The sequence below is a fragment of the Marmota flaviventris genome, chromosome 14 (assembly GCF_047511675.1).
Source record: "Marmota flaviventris isolate mMarFla1 chromosome 14, mMarFla1.hap1, whole genome shotgun sequence".
In the NCBI taxonomy this organism is placed as follows: Eukaryota; Metazoa; Chordata; class Mammalia; order Rodentia; family Sciuridae; genus Marmota; species Marmota flaviventris.
Window position 1 is genome coordinate 89,781,278 of NC_092511.1, and position 11,332 is coordinate 89,792,609.

Below are 11,332 nucleotides of genomic sequence, written 5' to 3' on the forward strand. Positions count from 1 at the left end.
GCCTGGGCAGCCCAACCCACTCAGCCCTTGGTGCTGACAGACGTAGAAATCCCACCGTGGGGGCCCATGCCAGCACCCACACACATTCTGCTGGCAGCCAGGCTGCAAGTCCACCGGAGCAACTAGTCCATCAGCCTCTGCAGCTGCTACTCAGAGGCCAGGGACTGTGAACAGTGTTTGTCCCAAGAACAGGCAGCCCCAGTCAGCATGGGACAACCAAGATTCATCCCCCTTAATGCTGCCAGTGTCAGTTGCCTCAATTGCAACTTGGAGGACAGATTTGTCCCCAGTTCTTCCATCTCCCATGGCAGAAATGGGCATCTTCTAAAAAAGTAGAGGGACCCCCCAAACCAGAGAACACCATGGGGCAAGTTTGGGATAGAACAGCTCCAGGGCCTGCCCCTAGGCAGAGCACCACCATGAGGACCAAGGGAGAGAAGGCAAAATACAAACCAGGGTAAGCAACCACTGATGTTTGTGCAATTCATGCCATCCCCCAAAGCCTGACCGTGCAGAACCCCTGAAGCTCTCCTGGGAGGAACCATCACCACCTTCAGAAAGGCCACCTTGACTTGTAAGTTTGTCCCCATGCAATCTAGGAACCTGGAAGCCCAAACTAGCTCCCGGATCTCATGTCTGTCTTTGGGGTTCTGTTCATCTCCTCCCCAAGTAAAGGAAAGAGAATCATGAGACAGCATTTACAGGGTAAATGGGGCTTCGACATATTCAGCGCCACTAACTAGACCATCCCTATAGTGGTCACTTTACAGGGGACAAAAACCAACGCTGTTCTTGGAGCCACGAGGGCCACTCCTTTAAGTGACCAAAGGTGCCCCCTTACAGGAACCCTGAATTCCACCTCGGAGCATCAATACCTCCATGAACCAGGCTGCATATATTTACAGAGGGAATCATATCACCCATTTCCCTGGTGGTAAAGGTGAGGCTCTGGGAAAGGACATGAATTATGAGTTAGTCAAGGTCCTGCCTGGAAGAGCTGGGACTGGAATTCTGGAAATCTGGCTCCAGAGCCTCATGTGCAGAACCCTGCAGGGGAGGCCAGATGCGGGGAGCTTGGAAGGGGGGGACCCATCAAGTTGGGGTGGGGGGCTCAGAGAAGAATGAAGAGATGGTTGTGGCTGGGGAATTCGTCCAGAGGGGGAGACCAATAGGAGAGGGAGGGGATCGAGTGAGGGGACTGCATGAGCAAGGCCAGGCAGCGGGTGTGTGTGGGTCAGGCAGAGGAATGACCTGTGAGCAGCTGGGGGTGCAGGGATGGAGGGGGACAGGATTCAGCAGGAAAAGAAGGTTGGGCCACACCATGGAAAGAGCCAGGTCTGGCAGGGAGACACCACCCCTCCCTGCTCCATCCTCCAACTGTCTTTGAGTCTGTGCCACCCCCAGCACTGAATAGCTGAAGATGGAGCCCCCTTAGAGCACAGGGGACCTGTGGGGCCCCTGTGCATGGAGCAGAGATGACTGCCTAAAGGGTGGTGAGGATTTCAGGGCATTTTATCCCCTACTGTGTTCTGTGACGTTAACTAGGTTAGATGTCATGTGACACTACAAACCCTGTTCATATAAGACAGCAAACTTAATATGTGTCTTCTTATTGCTCCACAGATCATGACTCACCTTCTTCTCATTCCCTAAGAAACAATATTGAAGTTAGACCAGTTAATTACTCTGTAATGGACTGAACAGTTGGAATAGAAGGAAGAGTTCCATGTTTTGCATTCCAAATAGAAAGCTGTGCCTTGGGCTGGGCTGTAGCTCAGTGGCAGAGTGCTTGCCTAGAATGTATGAGGCACTGAGTTCAATCCTTAGCACTACAAAAAAAAAAAAAAAAAAAAAAAAAAAAAAAAACAACTAAACAAAGAAAGGCATGCTGTTGATCTAAAACTGTTTAAAAAAGAAAGAAAGAAAGAAAAGAAAAAAAAAAGCTGTGCCTCTTGAATAGTTAGTCCCAATGAGAATGCAAGGGAAATGTTCATAAAGAAAATTAAAGTGCTGCTCCAGGGCATATGTGAATGATAAGAAAGCAAAACAGCTGATAGGGATAAAGTTTTCATAGTCTGGAGAACAGATGAAACAAACCACATTCCCTTAAGCCAAAACCGCATCCAGATAAGGCCAAAACATTAGATTTTTCTGATGCCAAGAGAAGGGAGAAAGCTCCAGAAGAAGTCTGAAGGTGGCAGAATTTGGTTCATGATGTTCGAGGCAAGCGGCCCATCTCCATATAAGACAAGTGCAGGGTGAAGCAGCAAGTGCTGATGTAGAAGCTACAGCAAGTCATGAAGAAGATCTTGCTAAGCTATCTGATGAAGACGCGATATGGTTGAGTTTCTCGGTGTCCCCAAAAAGCTCATGGGTGAGACAATGCAAGAAGGTTTAGAGGGGAAATGATCCTGTTATGAGAGCCTAAAGCCAATTAGTGAATTAATCCCCTGGCAGGATGAACAGGTGGCACAGATAAAATGGGGTGCCCACACCCTCCCCAAGCCTGGAGGTGTAGGCGCCACCTATGGAGGAGTCCAGTTGAGGGTGGAAGCGAACAGCAGTCATCCTCAACGTTCCACATTAGGGTTCCACATTGGAGGTTCCCAGCAACCAGCGGCATCCCTCTGCGGGCAGGGCATTCATCAGCGAGCCTAGGCGCCCTAAGGCCCTTTGGGGAGTCCAGTTGAATCGGTGGCTGCATGGAAATAGGCGTCCAAATAGGAGCATCCTCATCCATTGGCGGTGGCGGGAGTCTGCTTCCAGTGCAGTGGAGGTGTTGGCAGCATTGCTGGTGGCCAGGTCGGGACTCCAGTGGCCACAGTGTGGAGCTCTGGCTGTGGCGACAGCGACAGCGTAGGACAGCGGGCCTCAGAGTCAGAGGGCGACCAGAGGATGGGGTGCCCTGTGCTGTGGCTTCCCCAGGCCACTTGTCTTGCTCCTGGCAGGGCCTGCTTGCTCAGGAAGCAGGACACGGCAGGCGGCGGTACCCACACAGCCTCTGAGGACCTTATGCTGCGCACGCAGGTGGCACCTGGCACCGGCCCTGAGCCCCCCCGGGTGGCAGCTCGCCCCACCCCGGGTTCGCCCTGCCCCTCCCTGGGTTGCGGCCTCTGCGGGGGGAGTAGGCCCGCTGCCAGCCGGGGCAGCCTTTGGAGAGGACACCCACCCTCCCCAGCGACATCTCTCCTGGGCTGTGGCCACTGAGAGCAGAGGCAGTGGGGGGTGGGGCTACAAATCTTCCCCCTCAAAGCGCATCCCTGGGGCGGGACAAGAGTGGAGGGCATAGATGGCAGAGGGAACCCCAAGACGTGCCGTCCTTGGTCTTGGTCTTCTGCCACCCTTAGACAAGGAAATGTACTTTAAAAAAATTAATTAGCTCTAATTAGTTGTACGTAACAGCAGAATTCACTTTGGTTCATTGTACAGAAATGGAGCACAGCTTTTCATTTCTCTGGTAGAACACGATGTAGAGTTGCACCATATGTGCAGTCCTGCATGTACCTAGGGTAATGATATCCCTCTCATTCCACCCTCTTTCCTACCCCATGCGCGTCCCTCCTATCCTTCCCCTTTGCCCCAAGTTCCTCCATTCTTCCCTTGCCCCCCTCATTATGGATCAGCATCCACTTATCAGGGAGAACATTCAGCCTGTTGTTGTTGAGGATTAGCTTTTTTCACTTACATAATATTCTCCAACTCCATCCACTTACCTGCAAGTGTCATAATTTTATTCTCTTTTAAAGCTAAGATTCCATTGTGCACATATACCACATTTTCTTTATCAGTTTAGCTCTTGAAGGACTTCTAGGTTGGTTCCACAGTTTACCTACTGTGACTTGAGCTGCTATAAACATTGATGTGGCTGCATCACTCTAGTATGCTGATTTTAAGTCTTTTGGGTATAGATTGAGGAGTGGAATTTCTGGGTCAAATGGAGGTTCCATTCCATGTCTTTTGAGGAAGCTCCATACTGCTTTCCAGAGTGGTTGCACCAATTTGCAATGCCACTAGCAATGTATGAGTGTACCTTCCCCCCACATCCTCACCAACACTTATTGTTGCTTGTATTCTGGTTAACTGCCATTCTGGCTGGAGTAAGATGGTCTTAGAGTAGTTTTGATTTGCATTTCTCTAATTTCTGGTGAAGTTGAACATATTTTCATATATTTGTTGATCGACTGTGTATCTTCTTCTGTGAAGTGTCTGTCCATTTCCTTAGCCCATTTATTGATTGGGTTATTTATTCTTTGGGTGTTGAAGTTTTTGAGTTTTTTATATATCCTGGAAATTAGTGTTTTATCTAATGTGCATGTAGTAAAGATGTTCTCCCACTCTGTGAGCTCTCTCTTCATATTATTGTTTCCTTTGCTGAGCAGAAGCTTTTAAGTTTGAATCCATCCCATTATTAATTCTTGATTTTATTTCTTAAGTACAGGGTCTCTGGTCTAATTCCTAGGTCCTTGATCTACTTTGAGTTTTGTGCAAGGTGAGAGATCGTGGTTTAATTTCAGTCTGCTACATATGGATTTACAGTTTCCCCAGCACCATTGTTGAAGAGGCTATCGTTTAGCTAATGTATGTTTTCGGCACCTTTGGCAAGAATGAGATAACTACATTTATGTGGGTTTTTCTCTGTATCTTCTATTTTGGACCATTGGTCTACATGTGTATTTTGGTGCCAATAGCATGCCGTTTTTGTTACTACAGATCTGTAGTATAGTTTAAGGTTTGATATTGTGATGTCTCCTACTTCACTCTTCTTGCTAAGGATTGCTTTGTCAATAAGGATTTCTCTGTGTCTATTTTTCCAAATGAATTTCATGATTACTTTTTCTATTTCTATGAGGAATGTTATTGGGATTTTAATTGGAATCACATTAAATCTGTATAAGGTTTTTGATAGTGTGGCCATTTTGACAATATTAATTCCATGAGGGAGGAATTGGAATCAGGTACCCGCTCAAAAGGGGACGGATCCGATAGCCACGCCCACCTCAAAATGGCAAGGAATGCTTTCCAAGATGTAGTCGGTGTGCTTCCAGAGCCGGGGTGTCTGGTGATGTCAGGGGAACCGATGGCCTTGTGCTGTGGGGAGGTAGCAGCTGAGTGACCTGCGTGGGAGTGGAGCGGAGTCTCGGCGGTCTGCAGATGTGTTGGTAGGTGGTTCTGCTAAGGCGCTGGCCGAGTCTTAAGTGAACTGCAACTTTGGCTTTGGGTCCTGCTCGGACACTGAGGCCCGGAGTCCTGCGCAAGGTCACAGCGCTGGTCATTTCTGTAGAGAGAAGCTGTACAGGGGCCTCTAACACTCTCAAGAGATGCAGAATTCCTACTAGGAGAGATCTGGGTCACAGAGCAACACAGATGCTGCTTCCCTCTGGTCTGCCATCTTGAAAGTCTTTTCAATTTCTTTCTTTAGTTTTCATTGTATAGGTCTTTCATCTCTTTTGTTAAATTTATACCCAAATATTTCATTTTTGAGGCTATTGTGAATGGGATAGTTTTCCTAATTTCTCTTTCAGAGGGTTCATCACTAATAGATAGAAATGCATTAGATTTATGGATATTGATTTCATATCCTGTGACATTGCTGAATTTGTTAATATTAGAAGTTTTCTGGTGGAGTTTTTTTGGATCCTCTATGTGTAGAATCATGTCATCAGCAAATAGGGATAGTTTGAGTTCTTCTTCCCCTATTCCTATCCCTTTAATTTCTTTCATCTACAGCTCTGTCGTGTAGTCTAAGCTGTAGTGGAGTTTAAACAGCAGTATAGTTTAAACTCTGGCTAGAGTATCAGGGACTATGTAGAGTAGAAGGTGAGAGAGGGCATCCTTGTCCTGTTCCAGTTCTGAGAGGAAATGCTTCCCATCAGAAATGCACTTTGAGGATGAAGAGGTCCTAGTTCCTCTGCTCTCTCCCCCCACAGCCCAGGTGGGATGTCTCTTAGGAAGGTGGGGGTCCTCTCCCAAGGCTGCCCCACCTGGCAGATGGCCCAGTTCCCCTGCAGAGGCCACATCGGGGATGGGGCGAGCAGCCACCCGGCGGGCTCATGGCCAGTGCCAGGCGAGGCAGGTGTGGGCAGCCTAAGGTCCTCAGTAGCTGCCTGGGTATTGCCACCCCCCTCGTGCTGCTTCCTGAACAGGCCGCTCAGCCAGGACCAAGACTCAGGGCCTGGAACAGCCACTGCAGAGGCCATTCCAGCCTCTCGTCGCCCTTCCACTCTGAGGCTCACTGCCCTGCGCCCTCGCTGCCGCCGCCAGCCTGGAGCTCTTCACTGTAGCCATCGGACTCCCCACACGGTCGCCAGATGCCACTGCAGCAGGATTCCTGTTACCCCAGCAGGATGAAGATGCTCACCACTGGACGCCTCTGTGTCCTCAGCCCCGTTTCCAGACTCTACTGGTGCTGCCGCCACCGTGCAGCAACCAAACTCCCAAACCCCAGCTGGACTATGATGCTGCCCACCAAGGGCCCAACGTCAATGCCCTTCACCCCCCGCCATGATGCCTGACTCCAGTGCCCCATGCCGGCTCCCGGATGAAGCTGCATGTTGCTGCTGCCACCACCAGACTCCATCATGGACGCATGACAGCGATACTCAGCACTGGATGCCCACTTCACCCACTGCAGCCAGACTCCTGTGGCACTGCAGGACAGAAATGATCATGGCAGCATCCCTCTGTTGTCACCACAGCAGCTTCTGGACTCTTCTGCTGCCACCACCACTGTGAGTATGCAGCAAGGGATCTCCCAAACAGCAGCTGGATGCCAACACCTCAGCTGTTGCCACCCCCACGCCAACTCTCAACTCCGGACCTCCCTCGCCTGATGCCCTACGCCTGAAGCAGCTACATGTTGCTGCTGCTGCCACCAGATGCTACCACTCCATGAGGCCTCTTCAGTGATCCCATCCCAAAGATGCTGCTGTGCTGCCCAAGACCACAGAAGCTGGGAAGTTGGGCAGTCTCCATCCCAGTCACCTCATCAGTGCCCACCGCTTGCCGCCTGCCTTTCCTCCCCCAGGACCACCCACCAGTCCTTCTGGGCCTTTGAACAGGAGTTGTGCTGACTCAGGGAACTCATCCAAGGAAAACAAGTGAGTACTTTAAACAAAGGTTGCAGTCCTCACAGCAGGCAGTGGGCGGGGCTAGGTGGGTCCAGCCTGCTGGTGAGGGGGCAGAGGTGGAGCTACTGGCCTCCTCTGGACCTTGACCCTGTGGGGCAAGCTGGAGAGGGATCTCTGGCTGCTCTGGGAGCCCAGCCTGGAAGCAGCTTCCTAACTCACCCTCACACTCCTCTCTGAAGGGGACTCTGGTTTCCAGAGAAAGCCATCTGGGCTCTTGGGCTCTGGGCAGTGGTATGAGCCAGACTGGACAGACTCCACCCACCTGGACTTGGGGAAAAGCCCCCTCTTGGGAAAATACCCTCCTAGAACTACCAAACGTAGTCTGACATTGGCTTCTTTCATGAGATTATCAAGAAAGGAAAAATATGTTACCTAGTTTTGTCTTGCAAAGGGTAGTGTGGGGAGAGGCAAAGGCATCAGAGTTGGTAGAGCTGAATTCACATCCCTTTTAACTGGGTGACCTTGTCCAGGGTCCAGAACTAGGTACAACCTTGGTTTTGCATCTGGTAAAACAAAGATGGTGAGGATGATAAGCTATCACCATCTGTCATAGCTGGAGACCTCATGCGTGGTTCATAAATCTGACTATTCCAATAACTTAAGAAAATGACAAAGAAGGCACACAACCACACAGAAGTACCTTTTCAATAATCCGGGCGTGGCTCTGTGAACGTAAGGGCCCATGGAAAGACATAGAGCCACTGGAATTCTTTATTGTTACATAGGAGACACACAAGGGGAGTTTCCATAGAACATTTTATCCCAAAAAGGGCAAAGGGGTCGGAATACAAGGGAACAGATGAGTGTAACTCAACCCCAGTGGGTGATGCCTACACCTGGAGCCATGCCTTGTTATCTGAGCTGGGGTGACGCCCACATTACTGCAACCTGGCACTGCCCTGCCAGACTGAATGCAGTAATTGTTCAGAACCCGGTGCATCAGGGCTTAAAGGCGTCTGCATCCAAGGCAGCTCCCGACAATAAGCCATGGGCAAATCAAGTTGTTCTGCACTACCTCACCTTGGGAGCCAGGTAGGCATTCAGCAATATTTCCATGCAGAAATATATTCTCAGACTAAAGGTGACACACCTAGAAGTGCACCTTTGGATGACAACTGACCTGTGAGGTAGGGAGTTGAAATTTACATCATGTTTTTAGAGGAAATAATAATATATGGAAGGTCATAAACCAAAGCATGAAATGTTGGGTCAGGCTCATGGAATTAAAAGCTGTTTTCAAATTTGTTTAAAGTTACATTGAGATAAATCTATGTAGTTCAAACCTTCCAGGATATCCCCCACCTCTGCCGCACACACAGGGAGCAGTGTCCACAACTTTTTTACTCCTCTTTACAGTATCACCAAATGTATGTGTGTGTGTATACACACACACACACACACACATACACATATATATACTTGCACACATATACATGATGTATTATGTAATATTTTGTTCTTTTTGGTTTGTTTTTAGACTGTCTGTAATAGAATCTCATATACATTCTTTTGCTCCCCTTCAGCTGACCGTCAGGAAGAAGGAAACACCAGAGAAGCTTGAGGATCAGAAGGACACTAGCCCTGCTCTGGTCACCCTGGAAGCTGGCTAGCCTGCACACACCAAAGCTTGAGGAAACAGCAGCCCTGCTTCAGCCACTTGAGGGCTGGCTGATCAATGCAAGGAGGAAAATAAACTAAGCAACAGGATAAATGGACTGTTTCATCCTGTAAGAGGGCTCCCATACTGTGGTGCATTGCCACCCCTTACTTCTGTCATATACACAGTCCTTTCCTTGGTCTTTACTACAGGACTGACAACCACCAAACACATAGCTAACCCATAATGGGGGGCGGGGCAAGGGAAGATGGGAGGGACTTTGGATTGGGCAGAGGGGAGTGTGGGAGGGGAGGGGATATGGGAGTGGGAAGGATGGTGGAATGAGGTGGATTGTATTAATCTATGTACATGTATGATTGCAGGAATGGGGTGACTGTGCACTGTGTCTAACCAGAGAAATGAAAAGTTGCCTCCATTTGTGTTTAATAGTCAAAATGCATTCTGCTGTTATATATAACTAATTGAAAAAAATTCATAAAGGTCTAAGGCTTAAAAGGAAGTTTAGACACTTTAATGGTCATATAAATATGTATACTTTTCTTATATAAAATTTAAACTTATTAATTAAATTGAAAAAAAAAAAAAAAACAACTAGCACATGTACTAGTTCAAACCTGAAAGGGCATTAAGGCTTGGGAACCAAGCTCACTCTTTGGAGGATGGTTTTTCTATTCTTGGTGGATTCAAAAGTTTAATTGACATAGTATGGATTATGCTATTGTTTATTGCTTTCATATTTGTCTCCCCTTTACAATGAAACTATTGGGTCAACTATAGAAGCAGCTGTTAGAGAGAGGGGGGGCAGGAGGAGGGAAACATGGAGGGAGAAATTAAGATTATGGCATTATATAAAATTTTAAGCCTAGAAGATGATGTTTTTTGATTTAAAGGGTTAAATAATGAGCATAGAGGGGGTAACGATGTATCACAAATACTCCAAATAGTCCAAATGATGTAGTGTCCAAAAGATCCCCACCTTAATTGTAATATATAAGCCTTTCTCCTAGTAAACAAGATTTTTTTTTTTTTTTTTTTTTGAAGTCAACAGGATTTCTAGAGAGCTCATTGTGGTTTAGCTCCTCTTTATTGTAAAGGTCAGGTTTCTCTTTCTTGTAAAAGTTAGGTCTGCAGGGCTGGGGTTGTGGCTCAGTGTTAGAACACTTACCTAGCAGGTGTGAGGCACTGGGTTTGATTCTTACACCACATAAAAATAAAATAAGGTATTGTGCCCATCTACAACTTAAAAAAAAGTTATGTCAGCAATCAAACTTGTTGATGTACAAAAGTTACTCTTTCTCTTTTCTTAGTAAAATCTTGTGAAACCTCTGTCCAATCTAAGAACATGGAAGAAAAAGTAACTATTATGTTAGCCATTGTGTTGTGTAACCATTCACTGAGTAGAAATCCCAGAGAACTTCCATACCTGGGGTCCAGGGATTTTTTGGCATTAGCCCCTCTGGATTACACCAGCTTAAATAAACCTTGTTCCTGCACATTTCTCAAGTGTCCAGCCTCCTCTGTCCTACATCAATACCTGCTTGAAATGCTAGAATGTCCCCATTCTTGAAGGACACTCAGAGACATTCTCTCTGGCTCTGCCACAGTATGAATTCTATCCAAAGATATTAATCACAAAAAACTAAAGGGAGATTACACTATAGTGACCTCCTGGGGGGAGATTCAGTGTTGCATGATGAAACTTGTATACATATATTGAATTGCTATGATATACCCTGTAAAGTATAGAAATGATACATCTGAATAAACATGTTTTGTGAGAAATTGAATGTCATGTTTGCATTTGGGGTTGTTTCTAATATTATGCTGTAATAATATTTAATGATGTGATTACATTTTTTTAAATCTGAAAATAAATCAGAATTTTGTACAGTAACATTGTTAGTAAAGGGGATATTTTGGTGATTAGAATTTTTGCTTTCCTGTTAAAGCTAACTTGTTGAATTAAAGCTTTGCAGCAGACACCAACTCCATTAGAACCTCAGTCTGGTGAAGCCACAGCGTGGTGCCTGACCAGGGAAGTGCCCATGTGTGCCTGGTTCTTTGCCACCTAGTAGATAGGAGCCCTGACCCAGGGGGGTGGGACCTGCATTCCTGCCCCCTTACTTTCTCATGTTGGGGCACCTTGACTGCTGTGCTCTGCTTTAATCTCTCATCTGTGAGAATATTTGTCCAATGTGCCATGGGGCTGTTGAAGATCCGTGATGAAATTTATGAAGTTTAACGAAGTCTGGCTGGTTTATAGCTGAGGAGTGGCGCACCCTGCCAAAGCTGCCTATGTGACTGCCCTCTACCTGCTTTCCTGTGTGGTCCCTGTGGAAGGCAGGGACACTCCTGTTCATCTGCCATGCAGCCTGCCAGTTTCAAAGGGTGAGAGATGTTAAGTAGCAGTGAATTGTGAGAAATGAAATGCAAGCCAATATCAGGGCAAGGTCATGGGTTTTCCTTAAGTTACTTTTAAGGTTTTCTTTAAATTAATTTTAAGGCAAGTGGGTACTCAGATAATGCAGGAAAACAACAAGTATACAAATAAAGAGAACAAAAGGAGCCAAATAAGAAATACATCAAA

The 11,332-nt window shown here is 47.0% G+C and overlaps 2 long non-coding RNA genes across 2 annotated transcripts; both read left to right on the top strand.

Moving 5' to 3' along the window:
• The first annotated feature begins 124 nt into the window (after positions 1–124).
• LOC114080685 (uncharacterized) lies at positions 125–3,007 on the top strand. Its single transcript, XR_011704436.1, has 3 exons — positions 125–574; positions 844–940; positions 1,624–3,007. It is a non-coding gene; the product is annotated as an uncharacterized lncRNA (long non-coding RNA).
• A 58-nt stretch (positions 3,008–3,065) lies between these two features.
• On the top strand, positions 3,066–10,527 carry LOC139701837 (uncharacterized). The gene is made up of 2 exons (XR_011704437.1): positions 3,066–7,097; positions 8,651–10,527. It is a non-coding gene; the product is annotated as an uncharacterized lncRNA (long non-coding RNA).
• The last annotated feature ends 805 nt before the right edge of the window (positions 10,528–11,332 follow it).